This window comes from Sus scrofa, chromosome 1, assembly GCF_054392235.1.
Source record: "Sus scrofa isolate SSC_HxYL_T2T_F1_AM1 chromosome 1, Sscrofa_HxYL_maternal_Yorkshire_Landrace_v2.0, whole genome shotgun sequence".
Classification (NCBI taxonomy): domain Eukaryota; kingdom Metazoa; phylum Chordata; class Mammalia; order Artiodactyla; family Suidae; genus Sus; species Sus scrofa.
Genome location: NC_139383.1, coordinates 276,995,373 through 277,011,751, shown reverse-complemented (window position 1 = coordinate 277,011,751; position 16,379 = coordinate 276,995,373).

Here is a 16,379-nt window from a genome sequence, read left to right as displayed (position 1 = left end):
TCCTGAAGATATCATTTAAGTCTAAGTTTTTCATTGTTTCCTTCAGGATCTCCTTTGATTTATTGGTTTTCTGTCTAGAGGATCTGTCCATTGGTGTGAGTGGGGTAATAAAGTCTCCTAATGTGATTGTATTCCCATCAATTTCTCCCTTTATGTCTGTTATTATTTATTTTATGTATCTGGGTACTCCTGTATTTGAGGCATATATGTTGACAAGAGTAACATCATCTCCTTGGATAGATCCCTTAATCATAAAATAGTGTCCTTCTTTGTATTTCTTTATGTCTTTTGTTTTAAAGTCTATTTTGTCTGATATGAGTATTGCAACTCCTGCTTTCCTGTCATGTGTATTGGCATGAAATATTTTTTCCCACCCCCTCACTTTCAATCTATATGTGTCTTTTGTCCTAAGGAGAGTTTCTTGTAGGCAGAAGATTGAAGGTTTTTGCCTTTTTATCCACTCAGCCACTCTATGTCTTTTGATTGGGGCATTCAGTCCATTGACATTTAAGGTGATAATTGATAGATGATGATTTATTGCCATTTTGAACCTCGTGTTCCAGTTGATTATATGGTTCTCCATTCTTCCTTTCTCTTTTTGGTTGGATGATCTCCGATTATTTTCTGTTTGAGGTTTTTTTTTTTTTTCATTTTTTGCAAATGCAATATTTTGTTTTGGCTTTTGGTTGCCCTGTTTTTTTAAGAATGCTAACCCCTTCCTATAATTACGTGTTTTAGCTTGATGGTCCTATAGGTTCGAACACTTCATTCCCGTACTAAAATTAAGGTGAGAAGTAGACAAAAGAAAAAAAAAAGAAAGAAAAGAAAAAAATTAAAAAAGAGAATTTATTTCCTCATATCCCTTACCCACATTTTATGATTTTGATGACTCTTTTTTTTCCCTTTTTAATTTTATTTTGTTTGAAACATGTTCTTGATTAAATCTGTATGCTGGTTTATCTGAATGACTGCTCCCTGATTGTGGCTTCCTCAGTCCTTACTTTTCGTTTTTTTTTTTTTTTTTTTTTTTTTTTTTTTTTTTTTTTTTGTCTTTTTGCCATTTCTTGGGCCACTCCCATGGCATATGGAGTTTCCCAAGCTAGGGCTCCAGTTGGAGCTGTAGCCACTGGCCTATGCCAGAGCCACAGCAACACAGGATCCGAGCCGCGTCTGCAACCTTCACCGCTGCTCACGGCAACGCTGGGTCCTTAACCCAATGAGCAAAGGCAGGGATCGAACCCGCAACCTCATGGTTTCCAGTCGGATTCGTTAAGCACTGTGCCACAATGGGCACTCGGAATCCTTTCTTTTTGTTTTAGAGAAATCTTTTCAATATTTCTTTAAACCTGCATTTTGTATTGTTGTATTCTTTTAGCTTTTGTTTTTTGGAAAAATATTTTATTTCCCCTTCCATTTTAAATGATATTCTTGCTGGATAGAGTATTCTAGGTTGCATATTTTTTCCTTTTAGCACTTTAAATATCTCTTGCCATTCCATCCTGGCCTGTAGTGTTTCTGTAGAGAAATCAGCTGATAACCTTATGGGGGTTCCCTTGTAGGTAACATTCTGTTTTTCTCTTGCTGCCTTTAGGATCCTCTTTTTATCACTCACTTTTGCCATTTTTATTATAATGTGTCTTGGTGTGGGTCTATTTGGGTTCAGTTTGTTTGGGGCCCTCTTTGCTTCCTGTATCTTGAACCCAGTATCCTTTATATTTGGGAAGTTTCCAGCGATAATTTCTTCAAATATATTTTCCATTCCCTTATATTTTTCTACTCCTTCTGGAATTCCTATTATGCATAGATTGGCCCCCTTTATATTATCCCATAGGTCTCTTATATTGCTTTCCAGTTTTTTGATTTGGTTGTCTGTCTGCTGAACTGATTGGGTGATTTCCATTATTCTATCTTCCATATCACTGATTTGTTCTTCTGCATTATTCATTCTGGTTTTTACTGCCCTTAGTTCAGTTTGTATCTCTGCCAATGAATTTTCTATTTTTTCTTGACTCCTCCTTATATGTTCTAATTCCTTTCTGAGGGTGTCTGCATTACTGTTCATATCTTCTCTTAATTCCTTCAGTATTTTCACTATTTCTCTTTTGAACTCCAGGTCTGTCAGACTGCCGAGATCTGTTTCATTGTTGACTGTTTTAGGTGAGTTTTCCTGTTGGTTTAACTGGGGGTGGTTTCTCAGCTTATTTATCTTGCTTGTTGTATTCTTTTTCTTGGTGGAGTTGTACTCCCCGTGGCTGGGAAGGGTTTGCCTTGGCACTGCTGTAGAATGTTTCCTGAGGGCTCGCATTGTTGGTCAGTCTTCTTTGAGGCAGCATGGGTTTTCTTGGGGGTGGGCAGGGCTGATAGGGTCTCTTTAAGCAAAGGAGGACTTCCTGAGGGAAGACAGGCCTGGGAGCTCTGCACTGCAATGGAAGCAGATTTCACACGGCTGGGTAGAGCTTGTTCTGGTGTTACTGGGCTGTGGGGCTCTTTTTGTGGTCTGGTGGTGCTGGTCAGCTGTTCCATGAGGGTGCAGTACCCCCCAAGTGGGGGAACAGCCAGCTGGGCTGCTGAGAACCCATGGGGTTCTTCCTCAGGGCAGTAGGGATTGGCAGGATCACACCACAATGGAGGCAGATTTGCATGGCCAGGCTGAGCTTGTTCTTGGTTTTCTGGGCTGCAAGCCTTTTCCTGTGTGCTGGTGGTCCTGGGTGCTTCTCTGCATGTGTGTAGCTCCTCCAGATGGCAGGCAGGCCAGGGCAGTGAAAGACTCTGCTGTGGTTAGCTTCCTGCAAATGGTGAGGCCAGACCTCCAGGATTGCAGGCAGCCTTAGGTCTGGGCATGCACACAGGGTAGGGGGAGGGAGGATGCACTGGGAAGCACAGCTTTCTGATAACTAGTGGGCAAGTGAGTTCACTGTTTTGTGGGGAGTATTCTATGGTGGCCCACCCTTCCTCCTCTCCCCTCCCCAACACTGGCACCTTGTCTCTCCTGTAGATCCAGCTCTTCTGCCATGTTCCCTCTGATGTGGCTTTCCACCCCCCAGCCCTTAGCATATTGCTCCCTGCACATGCAATGCTCAGCTTCCTAGTCTCCCAGGCAGTCTCTGCCCCGACAACTGGACTAAGTGGCTCCTGGTCCCACAAGCAGTCTCAGCACTACCCACCCCAGCCCATTCCCGGGGACTAACCTCTGGAGCCAAGGTCTCGGTGCCCAGCCCCCACCCAAGCATCTTGGTTTTTGGTGACTGTGCCAGTAGTTCAGATGATCTGTTCGGTTCTCACTCTGCTCTTCAGAACTCTGACTTACTGCTGCACACTTCTCTGCATCTGGAGATCCCTTTGTTTTGGTTGATCTTTCCATGGAGTAGGTGACTTTCCAGGGTATGGGATCCCTTTCTCCTCCACAGTTCCCTTTTGGGAGTACCTGCCCAGTTTGGATTCACCTTCTCTCATTCTCTTCTTTTCTCTTGTTTTACCCAGTTATGTCACGAGATTCTTGCCATTATTGGAGTTTAGGTTCTTCTGCCAGCGCTTAATTGCTGTTTTGTGTGAGTTGTTTAACCTGTAGATGTATTTTTTTGTGTGTGTGTTTGTGGGTGAGGGGGAGTGTGTCCCCCTACTCTTTTGTCGTCTTGCCTTTCCTATCCTGAATTTGATTACCTTGGGTCTATAGGTCAATTGTGGGGAGAGTCACCTCTATAATTTCTTTGAATTATCCAATCTATGTGCAAAATATATGTCTTTTATTTATGTCCTCTTTAATTTCACCCATTAATATTTTGTGGTTTTTATCAACTTGTATTACATGTGTTTTGATAAATTCTTCCATATGTACTTTTTGGTATTTCTACTACTGTAATAGTATATAAAAATTCTCAATTCACAACACTCAAGGCTAAAAAATAGACATACCATTGATTTTTTGCTTATTTTCATTAGCCTTTGTTTTTGTGCTACCTTGTTAAACAAATCCATGAATTTGTATTGTTTTAATTTCATTTCTTTCCCTATTTTCCTGCCTTTGTTTTGATTAATTTGGTTTGTATTTTTTTCACTTTATAGGGCTGCACCTGAGGCACATGGGTTCCCAGGCTAGGGGTTGAATTGGAGCATCAGCTGCAGGTCAGTACCAGAGCTACAGCAACACAGAATCCCAGCCCCAACTGTGATCTATGCTACAGCTCAGGGCAACAAAGGATCCTTAACCCACTGTATGAGATCAGGAATCAAACCAGCATCCTCATGGATAGGAGGCAGTTTCATTCCCACTGAGCCATGATGGGCATTCCCTGTATTTTTCATCTTATGTCTACTATTTTCTTCGTAGGTGTATATCTTATTTTTGAGCCTTAGTTTTTTTTTCTGTAGTCTTTTCAAATTTTGATTTTGTATTTGGGTGTGTGTGTCTGCCCTATGCTAAATGCAGGAAATTTCCAAATGGTATATGTAAATATAAGATGAAATAGTATATAACTAGCACTTGGAGTGACATTTAAGGCTGTGCTGATGTTCCCTACTGTAGTCTGTGTGGAGTGTGAAGATGGGAATCAAAATACCTTCAAGGAGTTTGGTATTTGATACATGTGGAGAATTTATGATAGCAATTTTCCTTAATCATGCATTTAGCTCATTCCATAAGCTTCCACCTAGGTGATCCCACAGGTGAATGGAAGATAATCTGGCTTTGTTGCCTCTGTCCATGGGGTTCAACCTGGATTTCCATTCATCATGTGTTTTCTTGGACATTTTCAAAGTTAGGTTCTCTTTTCAAAGGATCAAATACCATGTAACATATTTTCTCTTTTATTCAGCCATAAAAAACCTGAAGTAATGCCTTATACAGCAACATGGATGGACCTAGAGATTATCATACTGAGTGAATTCAGGCAGACAGAGAAGGAAAGATATCTTATTATATCACTTATCACATGGATTCTAATAAAAATGATACAAAAGAACTTATGTATAAAACAGAAAGAAACTCAGATTTCAAAGCCAAGCTTATGGTTACCATAGGTGGAGCCATTGTGGGGAGGGAAGAATCTGAAGGGTGGGAATAACATACACACACTAATGTGTAAAATAGATGATTAACTAGAACCTACTGTATAGAACAGTAAAATCTACTCTATAGTTTGTAATAATCTATAGGGGGAAAAATGGATATATGTCTATGTGTGACTGATTCACTTTGCTGCACACCTAAAACTAAAAGAACATTGTAAGTCAGCTATACTCCATTAATAAAATTAAAAACACACACACAAAATTAAGAGCAAGCCAAAGGCATTTGGGACTAAGACACTGGAGCCTATTAAATGGATAACTTTATTTTTTTAATTTTTATTATTATTACTTTTTTTAGTGAGTATTTTTTCTTTTTTTGTTTTTGGTCTTTTTGACTTTTCTAGGGCCACTCCCATGGCATATGGAGGTTCACAGGCTAGGGGTCCAATTGGAGCTGTAGCTACTGGCCTATGCTAGAGCCACAGCAATGTGGGATTCGAGCTTTGTCTCCAACCTACACCACAGCTCATGGCAATGCTGGATCCTTAACCCTCTGAGCAAGGCCAGTGATCAAACCCACAACCTCATGGTTCCTGGTCAGATTCATTAACTGCTGAGCCATGACAGGAACTCCAAAATGGATAATTTTAAAGACATGATGAAAGATAGCATGAGAAAAAGAATATATATATATATATACACACACACACACACACATACACATATACAGATATATGTATGTATATGTATATGTGTGTATATATATATATACATATATACACAAATACATACATAGATTATATATGACTGGGTCTCTATGCTGTACAGCAGAAAATAACACTGTAAATTAGTCTAATAAAAATGAAAAAAATAAAATGAGTACATTGCAGATATTCAAGTAAACTTTGTTAGATACCTGACAAAAGAAATTTCAAGGCACAATATAATTTTTAGGCAAAATATTCTCTGACATCAACCTTAGAAATGTTTTCTCAGGTCAGTCTCCCAAAGCAACAGAAATAAGAGCAAAAATAAACCAATGGGAACTCATCAAACTGAAAAGCTTTGGCACAGCAAAGGAAACCAAAAAGAAAACGAAGACAACTTACAGAATGGGAGAAAATAGTATCAAACGATGCAACTGACAAGGGCCTAATCTCCAAAATATATAAATAACTTATACAACTCTTCAGCAAAAAAACCAACAACCCAATGGAAAGATGGGCAAAGGACCTGAATAGACATTTTGCCAAGGAAGACATACAGATGGCCAACGAGCAGTTGAAACAATGCTCAACATCACTGATTATAAGAGAAATGCAAATAAAAACTCCCATGAGATACTTCACACCAGTCAGGATTGCCATCATTCATAAGTCCACAAATAAATGCTGGAGGGGATGTGGAGAAAAGGGAACCCTCCTGCACTGCTGGGAATGGAAGCTGGTACAACCGCAATGGAAATCAGTATGGAGGTACCTTAGAAATCTATACATAGAACTACCATATGACCCAGCAATCCCACTCTTGGGCATATATCCAGACAAAACTCTTCTTTTTTTTTTTTTTTTTTTTTTTTTTGCCATTTCTTGGGCCACTCCCGCGGCATATGGAGGTCCCAGTCTAGGGGTCTAATCAGAGCTGTAGCTGCCAGCCTACGCTGGAGCCACAGCAACGCGGGATCTGAGCCGCATCTGCAACCTATACCACAGCTCACGGCAACACCGGATCCTTAACCCACTGAGCAAAGGCAGGGCTCAAACCCGCAACCTCATGGTTCCTAGTCGGATGCGTTAACCACTGCGCCACGACGGGAACTCCCAAAACTCTTCTTAAAAAAGACATATGCATCCACATGTTCATTGCATCACTATTCACAATAGCCAAGACATGGGAACAACCCAAATGTCTACTGATAGATGGTTGGATTAGGAAGATGTGGTATATATACACAATGGAATCCTACTTAGCCATAAAAAAGAACAAAATAATGCCATTTTCAGCAACATGGATGGAACTAGATGCTCATATCCTGAGTGAAGTAAGTCAGAAAGAAAAAGACAAACCATATGACATCACTTATAGCTGGAATCTAATATCCAGCACAAATGAACATCTCCACAGAAAAGAAAATCATGTACTTGGAGAATAGACTTATGGTTCCCTGGGGGGAGAGGGAGGGAGTGGGAGGGACTGGGAGCTTGGGGTAAATAGATACAGAATGTTGCCTTCGAGATGGATTAGCATTTGGAGTCTGCTGTGTAGCTCCAGGAACTCTGTCTAGTCACTTATGATGGAACACGTAATGTGAGGAAAAAGAATGTATGCATGTATGTGTAACTGGGTCATTATGTGGTATGGTAGAAAAAAAATGTAAATAAATGATAAAAAAATTTCACAAAGAATGTGTTCATTCAACAAATACTCAGCTAAAATTTAAAATTTTAATAGATTTATGTATGGCTATTTTATGTGCTCAGTGTATTCATATACCTAGATGTAGAAATGCAAATATCATTACAATAAATTGTCAGAGAAAGAAGTTATAAAATATGATAAAAAATAAAATGGATTTATGTAAACCTAAAATTTATAAACAAAACTTTTGTAGAATATAAAAAATAGGAATAGAAGAGTGAAGATCTTACACTGTATCTTTTGTCTTGATGTCTGTTTTATTTGGATATCCATCACGAGGCAGAAGTGATTTTAAAAGCAGCAAATCAAATCAGAAATTCTGCTGGGGAGAAAATCCCTGTTCACATCCAAGGCTATGACCTGTCAGGGGAAACATGAATCTGGTAGGAAGGGCCAGTAAGGAGGTCTCCCCTCATCTCCTTCTGGGCTACCATGCACAGGGCATCTCCCTAATATTCTCCCTAAGAAAAGTGTTGCCTCACAGCCTTCTCTGAGGACCATCTGCCTGAGAATCACCTGGCCCCAGGTCTCATGAATGAGCATCCCTGGATGTGGAGCTGGGATCTGCATCTTTTTTTTTTTTTTTTTTTTTTTTTTTTGTCTTTTGTCTTTTGTTGTTGTTGTTGTTGCTATTTCTTGGGCCGCTCCCGCGGCATATGGAGGTTCCCAGGCTAGGGGTTGAATCGGAGCTGTAGCCACCGGCCTACGCCAGAGCCACAGCAACGCGGGATCCGAGCCGCGTCTGCAACCTACACCACAGCTCACGGCAACGCCGGACCATTAACCCACTGAGCAAGGGCAGGGACCGAACCCGCAACCTCATGGCTCCTAGTCGGATTCGTTAACCATTGTGACACGACGGGAACTCCGGATCTGCATCTTTAACAAGCTCCACAGGTGGTTCTACAGAACATCCCAATTTAAGGACTACTGCCCTAGGGCATCTGTCCTGAAGGCAGAAGGAGGAAACCTGAGCAATTAACACAAGAGCTTGGTGCCCTGTCCCCTTGGGTCCTCTCCCTGGTGGGTAGAACCTAGTGCTCACATCTCCATTTCTGGAGGGGGTGAACTAACTGAGGAGTAAGCTCCAGGCTCATGACTTTTCTCTCTGATGCTGGTGAGAGATTCAGGACCAAAGAAGTTGTGGTTACATCTGGTCTCAGGGTGTCCTACATAAAATGTGAAAAGACAGTGCATACTCCTGGCAGCTAGATCACTTGAGCATAAATTTCAGCACAGAAAAGCATATCTTTCACAAGAAGCAGGGGTGTTTTTTGCATGTGTGTGTGTGCATGCATATGTGTATGTGAACATACATTCTCAGCACTTCTGTGATCTCTTTCTTAAGCCATTTCTTATTCCTAGTTTCTAAAGATGAATAGACGAGACATTCTAGGCTTTCCTCTTTGAACTTTATTAATAATAGTTCTTTTAATTTTTGATTGTGCACATTTTGAGATCATGAGAGGTGGTTTCTTTGTATATATATATATGTAAGTATCTAATTATATTTTTGTTAGAGTATAGTTAATTTATATTGTTGTGTCAATTTATGCTGTACAGCAAAGTGATCCAGTCATAAATATATATACTTTATATATATTTGTATATTATATATATATATACACATATACATTCTTTTTTGCATATTATCTTCTGTCATTTTCTATCCTATAGATTGGATAGAGAGGTTTTTGAATCAGGAGAGGTAGGGGAATGATAAATGTGAGTACTAGTGAGTACATATATATATGGCAGTAATATTTTTAGTTTTTCAAGGAGTGATATTGCAAGGCTGAGCTCCAGGACACTTTGAGTCCAAGTAACATATATGCTTCTTTTTTATTCAACCTTTATATATAAGGTACACTTTGACTATTTATTTTGATCCACTTTGATTTATAAACAAATCATAATGTGATGGTTTCTGCTTCTCTCACACTCTGTTCATGTCAGCACAGGAGAGGAGCATAAGGAGGGAGAACCAGAGCAACATGTCTAAATTCCTCCTCCTGGGGCTCCCCTGCCAAGACCAGCTCAGCAGGGTGGGGCTGAAGAACGGGTGCTGTGAAACTTAAGGAAAAATGTTAACATAAAACCAGACACATAGACATTTATCTTAAGTAAAGGTGGGAACCAGGGGACTCAAGGTCTCAGGGACCAAGAGCACTGCCTTAAGAAACCACACTTCTTTTATTGTGTTTCTTACGATTATGTCACGTGAGAAGGGGGTTGTAGGTGCAGGATATAGGTTTTTTTAAAGTTATTTAAAAAGTCACATAGCCTGTTGCTGATTAAGCCTTTACTCTGACCTTTAGGCTTTTAACAATCCTTGGCATTTGAGGAAGCTTGGTGTCAGCTATCTATGCATAGCATCTAGGGAATTACCATTGTGCTTCTGCAGACTGGTGCCTATCTGCAGCAACCCAGTGTGCCTAGGTTTGCATGTCAGTTCTTCTTTGCTAATACATATCCATCTAATGACCCCTCATTAACCCCTTGGGGCTATGGGGCTTCTCTTTTATTCTTAAGAGGACGTATCATGCTGTGAAAATGGTGTGCCAATCTGCACAGGTCCAGCGTGCCTAGACCAACACATTAAATCCTCATTCAGCTGACCCTATGAATAACTTATGCCTTTAGGTCTTTGCTCTTAAGCTTAAGTAATTCACCGTCACTGTGACTGTTTTTCAAGCAGGAAGATGGGGTAAAGTAAAGCAGGACAAGATAGAGTTTTCAGCAAAGAGGCTAAGAAAATATTGTAGAAACATGTCTCGTGACACTCCCCCATCCAGCCAGAGCAGCAGGGAGTGTTCTTTTCCCTGTTCCTGGGCATGTACCTGACCACAATGCTGGGGAACCTGCTCATTGGGCTGGACCCTCACCTCCACACCCCCATGTACTTCTTCCTCAGCCACTTGGCACTCAGGGATGTCTCCTTTTGATCCGTCATGGTCCCAAATATGCTGATTAACATGCAGATGCAGGATCAATCCATTTCCTATGCAGAGTGTGTAACACAGACATATTTTTTGTTTGCATTGATAACCTACTTCTTGCTGTGATGACCTATGACAGGTAAATGGCCATTGTCACCCTCTACACCATCATCAGGAGGGAGGAGCTGTGTCTATATCTGTTGGCTGGATACTGGCCCCTCTCTTGTGTCAGTGCCCTGACCCATCCCCTCCTCCTGGCTCAACTGTCCTTCTGTGCTGACAACACCATCCCTCACTTCTTCTGTGACCTTGTTGCCCTGCTTAAGCTGTCCTGCTCAGACACCTCTCTCAATGACCTGGTCATATTCACTGCAGGGGCTGAAGTTCTCCTTATTCCACCGAGTGGCATCCTAGTCTCTTGTGGCCACACTGGGGTCTCCATCCTGAGGGTCCCCTCTACTATAGGGATCTTCCAATCCTTTTCCACCTATGGCTCCCACCTCTCCGTGGTGTCTCTATTCTGTGTGGCAATGATGGCAGTGTAATTTTCCTCCTCATCAGACTGGTCCCAGGAAGGAGTCATCATTGCTTCCATGATGTATACAGTACTTACCCCCATGCTGAACCCTTTCTTCTACAGCCTGAGAAACAGAGACATGGCATTGGCTCTGGGGAATCTTATCATAAAAAACAAACTTTTTGCCAAGTGGGAATCTCCTAACCATGTTCTTATTTCGCTCACTGCCCTTGTTAGAAAAGCCTTTAAAATTTGTGTGTTAGTCCTCATGTCTCAAGCACTTTCCTTAAAATGGTCATTGTTGTGCTGGAGGGGCTGTGGAGAAAAGGGAACCCTCCTGCACTGTTGGTGGGAATGTAAACTGGTACAGCCACTATGGAGAACAGTTTGGAGATACCTTAGAAATCTATACATAGAACTTCCATATGACCCTGCAATCCCACTCTTGGGCATCTATCCGGACAAAGCTCTACTTAAAAGAGACACATGCACCCGCATGTTCATTGCAGCACTATTCACAATAGCCAGGACATGGAAACAATCCAAATGTCCATCGACAGAGGATTGGATTCGGAAGATGTGGTATATATACACGATGGAATACTACTCAGCCATTAAAAAGGATGACATCATGCCATTTGCAGCAACATGGATGGAACTAGAGAATCTCATACTGAGTGAAATGAGCCAGAAAGACAAAGACAAATACCATATGACATCACTTATAACTGGAATCTAATATCCAGCACAAATGAACATCTCCTCAGAAAAGAAAATCAATCATGGACTTGGAGAAGAGACTTGTGGTTGCCTGATGGGAGGGGGAGGGAGTGGGAGGGATCGGGAGCTTGGGCTTATCAGTCACAACGTAGAATAGATTTACAAGGAGATCCCGCTGAATAGCATTGAGAACTATGTCTAGATACTCATGTTGCAACAGAAGAAATGGTGGGGGAAAAACTGTAATCGTAATGTATACATGTAAGGATAACCTGACCCCCTTGCTGTACAGTGGGAAAATAAAATTTAATAAAAAAAAAAAAAAATGGTCATTGTTATGGAATCAGTCTCTTTCCCTTTAGTTATATTTCTTTTCCATTTATTCTTCCATAACTCTAAATGTGACATTCCCCACAACACACGTTCAACTTGTGGTCTTCGAAGTACCAAAATCCTTTGCGTATATGTATAAATATGTTTAAATTTATTTTTCAATTTGTTATATTGTTATTATTACATTAGGCTTTTTATAGATTTTATGAAATATGTATATATGTACATATTTTTAAAGTTGGATTATGGTCTTCTATTTTTGGGAATTACTTTCTAAATTGTTTAATTGATTAATTAAAAAATATTTAATTAGTGCAGTTGAATTATGATGTTGTGTTAGTTCTAAGTGTAGTATAATGCACATAAATTTTTATATATTATTTATATGTATGAATATGTATGTAGATTTCATGTTGTTTTCCTTTATATGTTATTAAAAAATATTGAATACAGTTCCATGTGCTATACAATTGGTCATTGTTAGTTATCTATTTTACATACATCAGTGTGTATATGTTAATCCCAAACTCATAATTTGTCCATTCCACTTTTCCCCTTAGGTAACCATAATTTTATTTTCTATATTTGTGTGTCTACTTCAGTTTGTGTACAACTTCATTTATATCTTTTTCTTTCTTTGCATTTTTAGTGCTGCACCCAAGGGAAATGGAACTTCCCATGCTAGGGGTCAAATCTAAGGTATAGCTGCTGGACTACACCACAGCCACAGAAACACATGATCTGAGTGCTGTCTGCAACCTGTACCACAGCTCAGGGCAACACTGGATCTCTGACCCATGGAGCAAGGTCAGGGATCAAACACACATCCTCATGGATACTAGTTTGATTCATTTCTGTTGCATCACAATGGAAACTCTGCATATGATTTTTTTTAGATCCCAAATATATTGATATCATATGATGTATGTTTTAAATTGTCTGGATTACTTCACTTAGTATGATAATTTGTAGCTTCATCCATGTTGCTACAAATGGCATTATTTCTTTCTTTTTATGGCTGAGTAGTATTATATTGTATATATGTACCACATCTTCATCATTCATCTGTTGATGGATATTTGGATTGCTTCCATGTCTTGGCTTCTTTCCTTCCAAAGCTACAAACATTCAGTTAAGTTTCTATTGTTTCTTTTTAGTAAAGTCCAAAATGCTCATCTTGTCAATGCAGTATCAAGTTAATGAAGTACTTTTAATGGTTTAATGCTTGTGCATTTGACAATAGGGGTGCACAGAGTAGTCAATCCAATTACCAAATTTCCCCATTCTAGGAAGACTAAATTTCTCCCACTAAATTTGATTTTTCTGTTGAGAACAGTCTACAGCTATTGGATTAATTCTCAACTGGGAAATGAGTGTTGTCTTTTCTCAAGAAACCTCACTTCTAATATGACAAACCTAAATGTATGAATTTCTAATTTATGTACCCCAAAATATCTTGTGCATGACTACTTTGTTCCAGGCAATGATCTACATTTTGAGAATACAAGTTAAATCAAAATGTATCCCCTTGTAGAGTTTACATTCCAGCACCCCAGACCCAGCTCAATATTCTCCTTTTTTCCATAGAAGGTTTTAACATTCTAACACACCATAAAATTTTTTTATTTTTAAAATTGTCCTCATTTCTTTCTAGGATGAAAGTTGTATGGAAGATGGGTTTCTATGTCTGAAATAAATAAATTCTAATTTTTGGTCAGTAAAAACTTCTATGAATAAATGCAGCATAAAAAGTGTGGAGCAAGGAGTGTCTGTCATGACTCAGTGGTAACAAACCCCATAAGTGTCCATGAGGACTAGGGTTCAGTCCCTGGACTCGGACTCACTTATTAGGGTAAATATCCAACATTGCTGGGAGCTGTGGTGTAGCTCACAGACCCAACTCAAACCCTGCCTTGCTGTGGCTGTGGTGTAGGCTGGAAGCTACAGCTCTGATTCCACTCCTAGCCTGGGATGTTCCGTAGGCTAAGGCTTTGGCCCTAAAAAAAAAAAAAAAAAAAAAGAGAAACAAAAAAAAGGGGGTTGTGGGAGAGCAAGTGTACTGGTGTGGATTTCACAATGTAACACCATAAGGTCTAGGTAAAGCTCATTGGGAAGGGATGATCCAAAGATGCTAGTGAGTTCAGGGAAGTGAGTCATGAGGCTTCCTGGGCAAAAGCATGTAGATCAGCATCTAGAAATACTCTGAGGTGAGATGGTGCCTGGCCTATTCCAGGGACATTTATGGAGACTCTGTACCTAGATGAGATTGAGTGGGGGAGGGATGGTGGGTGATACATACAGAGATATCAGAGGACCAGATTTGCAGGGCCCTTAAAGTCATAGTAGGTGTATTAGCCAAGATTCTCCAGAGAAATAGAACAAATATATTGTGTGCGTGTGTGCGTGCGTGCGTGTGTGTGTGTGTGTGTAAGAGAGAGAGATTTATGGAGTTCCTCTTGTGGCGCAACAGGATTTGTGATGTCTCTGCAGTGGGTTAAAGGACCCAGTTGCCACAGCTGTGGCACAGTTTGCAATGGCATCTCTGATCTGATCCCTGGCCTGGGAATTTCTGTATGCCATGGGCGAGCCAATAAAGAAGAAAAAAAAAGAGAGAGAGAGAAATTTATTTTAAAGAATTGGCTAGGAGGTCCTGTTTGGCTCAGTGGAAATGAATTTGAATTGTATCCATGAGGATGTGGGTTCAATCCCTGGCTTTGCTCAGATCATCAGGGATCCAGGGCTGCTGTGAGGTGCAGTATAGGTTGAAGATATGGCTCAAATCCCTCATTGCTGTGGCTGAGGCTCCAATGTGACAACTAGCTTGGGAATTTCCATAGGTCATGGGTGTGGCCTTAAAAGGATAGAAAGAAAGAAGGAAGGAAGAAAGGAAAGAAAGAGAAAGAGAGAAAGAGAGAAAGAGAGAGAGAGAGAGAGAGAGAGAGAGAGAGAAGCTATTATAATTGAAGAGTCTAGCAATTGTAAAGTCTGCAGGGTCGGTTGGCAGGGTGGAAACCCAGGGAAAAGTTGCAGTTTGAGTCTGAAGGCAGGCTGCTGACAGAAGTGTCTGTTCTTTATGGGAGGTTTTTTTTTTCTTTCTATTTTTTTATCATTTGTTTATATATACATATTTCTGCTGTACAGCATGATGACCCAGTTACACATACATGTATACATTCTTTTTTTCACATTATGTGTTCCATCACAAGTGACTAGACAGTGTTCCCAGTGCTGCACAGCAGGACCCCATTGCTGATCCATCCCAAAGGCAACATTAAGGTCCTTAACAGATTGATGAGGCCCATCCTCATTATGGAGGACAGTCTGCTTTATTTAGAGTGTTCCAAAATATAACTTCACAGAAACATCTAAAACTGTGACCAAATATCTGGGTGCTGTAGCCTAGCCAGGTTGACATATAAAATTAAATGTTGAGTTTTTGGTTCTCAGTATGATTTAGGAATCTGCTGGTATTCAATAGAGGAATAACATGGCAATACTTGATTTTGTTATTGTTTCTTTAAAAACAACAAGAGTTTTGGAGGTAAAAATGACATACAATAAACTTCATATACCTAAAGTTTACCATTTGACTCAGAAAACTGAATATGACTACCATGTGAACCAGCCATCCTGCTCCTGGGCATATATCCAGATAAAACTACAATTCAAAAAGGTACATGCACCATTATGTTCGTAGCAGCACTGTTCACAAGAGCCAAGACTTGGAAATAACCTAGATGTGCATCAAGAGATGAATGCATACAGAAAATGTAGTATATATGGAGAATGGAATACTACTCAGCCTTAGAAAAGAATGCAGTAATGTCATTTGCAGCAATATAATGCACATACACAGTCTCATACTGAGGGAAGTAAGTCAGAAAAAACAACATCATATGATATCACATACATGTGGAATCTAAAATATGGCACAAATGAGCCTATCAACAAAATAGAAGCAGACTCATAGACATACAGAGCAGACCTGTGGTTGCCAAGGGGGAGGGAGGGATGAGTGGGATGGGTGGGGAGTTTTGGATTATTAGATGCAAATTTTACATTTAGAATGGAAAAGCAAAGAGGTCCTACTGTATAGCACAGGGAACTATATTGAGTCTCTTGGGATAAACCATGATGCAAGATAATATAAGAAAGGAAATATATATATTCTATATATATAGACTGCATCTCTGCTATAATGCAGAAATGGGTGTGCCATTATAAATCAACTTTAATTTTAAAAAGCATAAAAAAATAAATCATTTGACTAGTTTTCACATATGTATACACACATGAAATTACCACCAGAGGCATCAAGTGCAGGAACTTCCCTGATGTCTACCCTCCTGCCCTCCCATCTGTCATCAGGGGAACCACTGTTCTGTTTCTGTCACATGGATTAGTTTGCATCTCATAAAAGCTTATTTCAGTGGAATCATACAATG